General features: G+C 34.7%; 1 non-coding gene across 1 annotated transcript; it reads right to left on the bottom strand.

Moving 5' to 3' along the window:
- Positions 1-5556: 5556 nt before the first annotated feature.
- On the bottom strand, positions 5557-5665 carry LOC126004854 (U6 spliceosomal RNA). Its single transcript, XR_007494090.1, has one exon. It is a non-coding gene; the product is annotated as a U6 spliceosomal RNA (small nuclear RNA).
- Positions 5666-7438: the final 1773 nt, after the last annotated feature.

Below are 7438 nucleotides of genomic sequence, written 5' to 3'. Positions count from 1 at the left end.
TTAATTTTTTTATTTCTATGTCTTTGATTTCTGCTGTGGTTTTTAGTGTTTCTTTTCCTCTACTTTTGTTTGGGTCTCTTTTTTCTTGGTTTTACAGATATTTTAGGTGGGACTTTACATTATTTATTTATATTGTTTACATTCCTACTGTATGCTGTGTTTTCCTCTAATTACTGCTAGGATCATGGGACTCCACTATTCTGGAAAATTCTTATCTTTGATTTGTTTTACTAGTCTTTCTTCATTATTTTCAACCTTAATTTTCAACATGTTATTTTATGATTTTGTAATTTCCTCTTAAACTCATCCTTTAACTGTATGTTACTCTGTTCATATTTCAGTTTTGTCCATTTTCTATAGTTTTCTAGAAGTTTTCAGTATCTTAACGTGGAGCCTACTTAATCTTTTCTCAGCTGTAATTACTCCGCTGCTGAGGCCTTCAATAATTTTTTTTTAATTTCATTCATCATACTCTTTAGTTCTGTCACTTCTGATTATAGATGTTTCATTTATCCCTTAAGTTTTTGTGCTTTACTAATTACATGTAGCATAATTTTTGTGTGCTTATTAGACACCTGTTCCATAGTGATTCTCAGAGGTTATAGAGATACTAACTCTATGCATTGTACTGCCCTTCTCTGAGAATGAATCTTTTTTTGTTTTTTTGTTTTACTTTAAGGACCAGTCTTGGTCATACTTGGGGTTTACTACTAGCTAGGCAATTCAGGGATCATTCTTGGCAGGCTCAGGGGAATATATCTGGTGCCATGTTCTTAATCTTGAGAGATTAGTTGGTTATACAAACTTCAATAGTAGAGAAAAAAAGTGTAATCCATGTTTTCAACGATTTATCATTAATAACACTAAGATTTTGTTTTTAATATAGAGTGATACTTCTGGGTTCTTCTACCCTCTGTTCAGCTGTTAACTTCCATTAACTATCTTTTTTTTATAAATTAATATTTTATTTGGGGCCACGCCCAGCAGGGCTTAGGATTTATTCTTACATATGTGCTCAGAATCACTCTTATCTGGGATAAGAGAACACATGGGTCATTTCTAGATTGTGGTTATTGGTCATAATGTTGCAGTCAACATAGAAGAACAACTGTATTTTCTTAATAATGTCTGGGACCTCAAGGTAGACTCAAAGAAGTCAGATTCCTGGGTCAGAAAAAAATCATAATTTTTTTCCTTTTTATGATGCATGTCTATTTTTTCAAAAAAAATGTTCAACAAGAAAACATAAATGTATCCTCAAGTATACGGCCTTCTAGTTTTTTGTTGTTTGGGTTTGTTTTTTGTTTTTTGTTTTCTTTTTTGTTTGTTTGTTTTGGTTTTGGTTTTTGGGTTACACCCAGCAGCACTCAGGGGTTACTCCTGGCTCTATGCTCAGAAATCGCTCCTGGCAAGCTCAGGGGATCATATGGGATGCCAGGATTCGAACCACTGTCCTTCTGCATTCAAGGCAAACACTCTACCTCCATGCTAGCTTTCTGGCCCTCGCCTTCTAGTTTTTGACAAAAGAGACAAGTGAGAATAAAATGGATAAAATTGAGTATCTTTGCTGACAATGAGTCTCAGGCTCTGAACTCTGGCCTTCTATCATCCCCTTACCTCATCTTACCTCCTTGAATTTCTTTCTTTCCTTACCTTCAGTTCTATAATCTAGAAACCAGGTTAATCTAGGTACACCTATTTGATGTGTTGCATCCACATTTCCATTTAGTCTATTACTACAAGTATGTGAGATCATCCAATATTTATCTTTCATTTTTCTGACTTACTATACCCCACATATTCTCGTTTCGTCCAAGTATCAGAAAGTCGCATGATTTCACTTCCTTGCAGCTGCATTATAGCCAATGCCTTCATTAGTCGGTCACACATCTGAGTTGAGCACCTATTTTGGTTATATATCCTGTCTATTGTGCTGAGTGATAAAAAGATTAATGGTGTACATATGCCCTCTTGAATGAATGTTTTAGTTTCCTGGCAATAGCTACCTCGGGTGAAAATTGTATTCTTTTAGGGTTTGTTTGTTTGTTTGTTTGTTTTGGAGCCATACCTAGTGATGCTAGGAGTTACTCCTGGTTCCGTGCTCAGAAATGACTCCTGACAGGCTCAGGGAAACATATGGGATGCTGGGGATTGAAGCCAGGTAGGCCGCATGCAAGGCAAACTCTCTCCCCATTGTGCTATTGTTCCAACTCCTGCAACTCCTGCAATTTTTATACTTACTTTTCTGAAAAACTGTACTGTGGGAAAAAGTTGATTACTAATTGTATATACAGAACCAAAAAATTGTAAGCATCATATCGTGAACAGGTCCTTTCAGCCTTCATCTCTATTGTCTCTGGGTATTATTACAACAATGTGTTTTATTTTTCTTAAAACCTATAACTGAATGAGACTATTCTATGTCTATATCTCTCACTCTGACTCATTTCACATAGCAGAATAGTTCCCATGACCATCATGTATAAGAAAATTTCATGATTTCATCTTTTCTGGTAGCTGCATTGTATATATGTACCACAGTTTCTTTAACCACTCATCTGTTGTCAAACATCTGCGTTGTTTCCAGATTCTGGCTATTGTAAATAGTGCTACAATGAATCTAGGTGTGCAGAAGAAATTTTTGTTTTGTGTTTTTGTGTTTCTAGGTTATATCCCTAGAAGTGGTATAGCTGGATCATCTGAAAACTAAATGTCCAGTATTTTTGAGGAATCTCCATATTGTTTTCCATAAATGGTGGACTAGATTACATTCCCACCAGTACTGAATGAGAGTTCCTTTATTTTCACATTCCCACTAGCACTGAGTATTTTTATTCTTTGTGTTGTGTGCCAGTCTCTGTGGCAAAGATAATACCTCATTGTTGTTTAAATGTGCTTTACCCTTATTAGTTATGTGAAGCATTTTTTTCATGTGTCTTTTGTTCATTTGTAATTTGGGGCAAGAAATGCAAAATGGAGCAAGGAAAGCTTCTTTAATGAGTGGTGTTAGGACAACTCGTCAACCTCCATATGCAAAAAAATAAGTGAAATCAAACCTCCATCTAACACCATACACAAGGTCAAATCCAAGTGGATTAAAGACCTTGATATCAGACCCGAATTCATAAGGTATATGGAACAATACATAGGTAAAACACTCTATTACACTGATAGAAGAAAATAGCATTTTCCAAACAACTGGAAGCAGAGATAAATCTATGGGACTATATTAAGCTGAGAAGCTTCTGCATCCAAGGAATTAGTGACTAAGAAACAAAGGCCACCCACAGAATGGGAGAAACAATTCACCAAATACCCATTGGACAAGGGGCTAATCTAAGATATACAAGTTACTGACAGATCTTAACAAAATAAAATCTAATCTTATCAAAAAATGGGGAGAAGAAATGAACAGAAAGTTCCTTAAAAAAAAAAAAACTACAAGTGTCCAAAAGAAACAACTTTAAAAATGTACTTGTCGGGCCCGGAGAGATAGCACAGCGGTGCTTGCCTTGCAAGCAGCCGATCCAGGACCTAAGGTGGTTGGTTCGAATCCCGGTGTCCCATATGGTCCCCGTGCCTGCCAGGAGCTATTTCTGAGCAGACAGCCAGGAGTAACCCCTGAGCACCGCCGGGTGTGCCCCCCCCCCCAAAAAAAATGTACTTGTTAAGAAAACAGATTGGTACATTTTAAAGTTGTTTTTTTTGGACATTTGTATTTTTTGAGGAATTTTCTGTTCATTTCTTCTCATTTTTTGATGAGATTAGATTTTTTAAAACAGATTTGGGGGGCCGGAGAGATAGCATGGAGGTAAGGCGTTTGCCTTTCATGCAGAAGGTCATTGGTACGAATCCCGGCATCCCATATGGACCCCCAAGCCTGCCAGGAGTGATTTCTGAGCCTGGAGCCAGGTGTAACCCCTGAATTCTGCTGGGTGTGACTCCAAAACCAACCCCCCCCAAAAAAAAAAACAAAAAACAAAAAAGACCAGTTTGGGGAAAAGGAGGGAAACTAGGAACAGTAGTGGAGGGAAGTAGACACTGATGATAGAATTGGTGTTAGAACATTGTATACCTTAAACCCAAATATAAATTCCTTTGGAATCATGGTGTCTCAATAAAATAATAAAATGACAAAATAAAATATAAAGAAAACATTATTGTCAAATTCTTTGGAGCCCACTGGTATGCCATATGTAGAAAAAGAACTCAAACCCAAATATAAATTTAAGGTCTCAATATAAGATAGGAATTAATAAATATACCTGAATATTCACTAGAATAGATGACTACTTATAGGAACTATGATATTTATACATGATTATATACCACTTAGTTAATAAATTAAAATTTCATGAAATGTGCTGCTTTTTTGGATGGATTTGGAAAATATCGTGCTAAGCAAAGTCTATATTAACCAGAAGATGATACAAATAATCTGTCCCATATATAGAATATAACTGCTTTAATGGAATAACAGAGGGATGTAAATAAGTACACAAAGAAAAAACTCACTAAATCAACTGATTTGAACATAACAAAAAGAGTGGGTGAGAGGGGACTCTGAAGGTTCAGTGGGGATTTTGAGATGGTGGGGAAAATCTGACACTCTGATGGAAGGTTTAGGTTTTTGAATGCAGTATGCTTTAAACACTACTATTAACAGTACTTAAGACATTGGCTAAAATGAAAATTTATAATAAAATATTTTTAAATACTAATGAAAATATCTTGACTTCACTTCTTGAGTGAGAAGTCTCACCCATGTTTCCTTTCCACAGCTCCCCATAGTTAAAAATTATTCATTTATAATGGTATTGGAAATATTTTTATGTAAAGTAAATAACCAATTCAATATAATTGAGATCCTAAAGAACACTCTTCTTTACAATGAACAAGTAAATACACAATCAAGGGTTTGATGTCTTCATTATTTTATTAGCATTATAATGTAAAAATGTACAAAGAAATGTAATTTTTTCCTGTAGTTTCTGTTCATTGTAATTAATTTTAAGTTTACAACTTCTCAAATTATTAATAAACATTATAATTTTGACATTTGGAATATTGTGTAAATTTCTGATCATTCTTCTATTTGACTATTGGTAATATCACATAGGTCTAACATAGGTCTAACCTAAGAAATATTGCTCTTTTATACATATAATAAGTTTCTCTAATATTTTGTCCCATAGATCTGTTTTCTTTCAGTGAATATTTTCTAAATAATATATAAAAGCAAAACAATAGGATTTTGATTTCTAATTCCGCATCTATTCCAAACAAATCATGTGGACTACAATTGTGAGCATATTCTCAAGGAACAGTGATAGATTTTATTAAATTGATCTTTGTTCTGACTTACAAGTCATAATACATCTATATGACTAGAATAAATATTTTATTAATATTAATGAAGAAACCTAAGATTAAGAGTGTTGCTAACTCTCTAGTCAATCTTACAGTTAATAAATGGGAATAAAAATAAAAGACAAACAAATCACGTTGAATGAATGTCCATACTTTAAAAATTACTTTAAAAGTGAACTAATGTCCATCATTATGCTATCCCTTCTCAAAATTTGCAGGTCATCCTTGCACAAGGGCCATGCTAATGTTTTCAGTATAGTTTCAATATTAGTATATATGCTGCCGAGGCAAGCACTATCTCTTTACAAAGTTTGGAATGAGTAAATACTTAAAGAAGATAAGAAACAAAGAGAGAGGTAAGGAAGCCAAGTATCAAATTTACTTATTTATTTTGCATGTTAATTCCATTAAAATGCATTATTTCTTGTAAAAATTTGAATAATTTTGAGACTTCTGGTTTTTATAAATCCTAAGACTGGATAAAAAGTTATCCGTTTCATAAGGCCTGAAAACAGAATTTAAGAGTGGACAGCTGAAAGAAGCACGTGAAAGGGCAAAACAACAGGAAAATGTGATGCTGGACTCGTGTGGCAAACCAGTACCCATGCTGTCTCCCAAGAATTTTGGCTGAAATCAATTTGTTTTTTTTTAAAGCATTCCTTAGCGATATTTGTCTTCCAGTATTAATTGGCCATCATGGATCTGTCAGACCATTAGTGACTCCCAAAGATCTAATTTCAGATGAATAAGCAAGGGAAAAATATTTCAGTGTCACCCGATTTTGAAATGAAAGTTGGGTTCATTCTTGGTCTTGAACATCAGCACAGTTTTGTCTGTTGTGAACTGATACCGAACAGAGCTATCAAAACTTTAAGAAGACCCAAAATATAGATGCAAAATACTCAAGGTTTTAGATTTTGCTTAAGAGTATACTATTGAAGATGTTTCACTTTCTGAAAAATATGTGCAATGATATGCTTCCTATTTTTACATCATTTTGGGGAGCAAAGTCCATCTCTCTCCAACTAACTACTTAGTCTGCCAAAAATATTAAACCAAGCGACCCTTAATATCAAAAATAAAGATACTGAAGATTACAAGTTCAAGGGAGGAAAGTTATTAGAAAGGAACTCAGAAGGTTACAACCAGCCTGTGACAGTAGAAGGCATAAATATACCAGCCTCTGTCATTTTTACATCAATAGACTAATTTGCTCCAGGTTTTCTTGAGGTTTCTTCTAGTATATTTATAACCACAAAAGCATTTATTTTGGTTCCAAGATAAAAAGCCTTTTACGCAATGGTGCATATTTCTAAGGTAACAATGTTTCCATTGTTAAAACTGCCACTAAAGGGGGAGGGTGAGAGATGCCACTTACTCCACATATTTTTTTGGACATCAGCTTTACCAAAATATGTTTTGGACCTTAACCTAATTTGGGTTGCACAGTTGCTAGTTTAAAGAGGGAAAAATGCTTTGAAAATGATTTCATCTTTTTTGATATCATGAAGAAGGAAAATATCTTAGACACCAATGTCCTAGGACATTCTATTCTCTAACCTGGTACCCAGAACTCATGCATGCTGGATTAGACACAGGGAAGGGGCAGATGTCCAAAAGATAAGTGAATTCAGATGTTTTTCCTGCTTTTTATTAAAGTCGTGCTCCAGCTGTTCCATCTTTATAATGGTTAAGTCTCAATCCAAACAAAGGATGAATTCATTGAAGATAGAGGTGTTCTGGAATACTTGAGGGCCAATTAATATTTTTATGAAGTTGAACCTTATCTAAAACTAGATTTAGAAATTTCTACATATTAACAAAAGGAGTGAGTTCTTGAGCCTTAACCTCTGGGGGCGTGGGGAAGGCAAGTATCATGACTTGTACTGGTCAATGGGGAAATCCTCAATTGTTCTCAATTAACACTGTCCCCAAGAAAATCCCAAAGAGTGTTAGATGCAAATGTGTGGGGGTGGGGGCATGGGAGGAGGTTAAGCCTTTTACACACAAAAGAAACTGACTGCAAGTATGAGCAAATTATAACAATACCAAAACAAACTAAAAGTAA

The sequence above is a fragment of the Suncus etruscus genome, chromosome 3 (genome assembly GCF_024139225.1).
Source record: "Suncus etruscus isolate mSunEtr1 chromosome 3, mSunEtr1.pri.cur, whole genome shotgun sequence".
NCBI classification, from domain to species: domain Eukaryota; kingdom Metazoa; phylum Chordata; class Mammalia; order Eulipotyphla; family Soricidae; genus Suncus; species Suncus etruscus.
The sequence above is the reverse complement of the archived record's forward strand: the minus strand, read 5'-3'. Positions and strand labels throughout refer to the sequence as shown.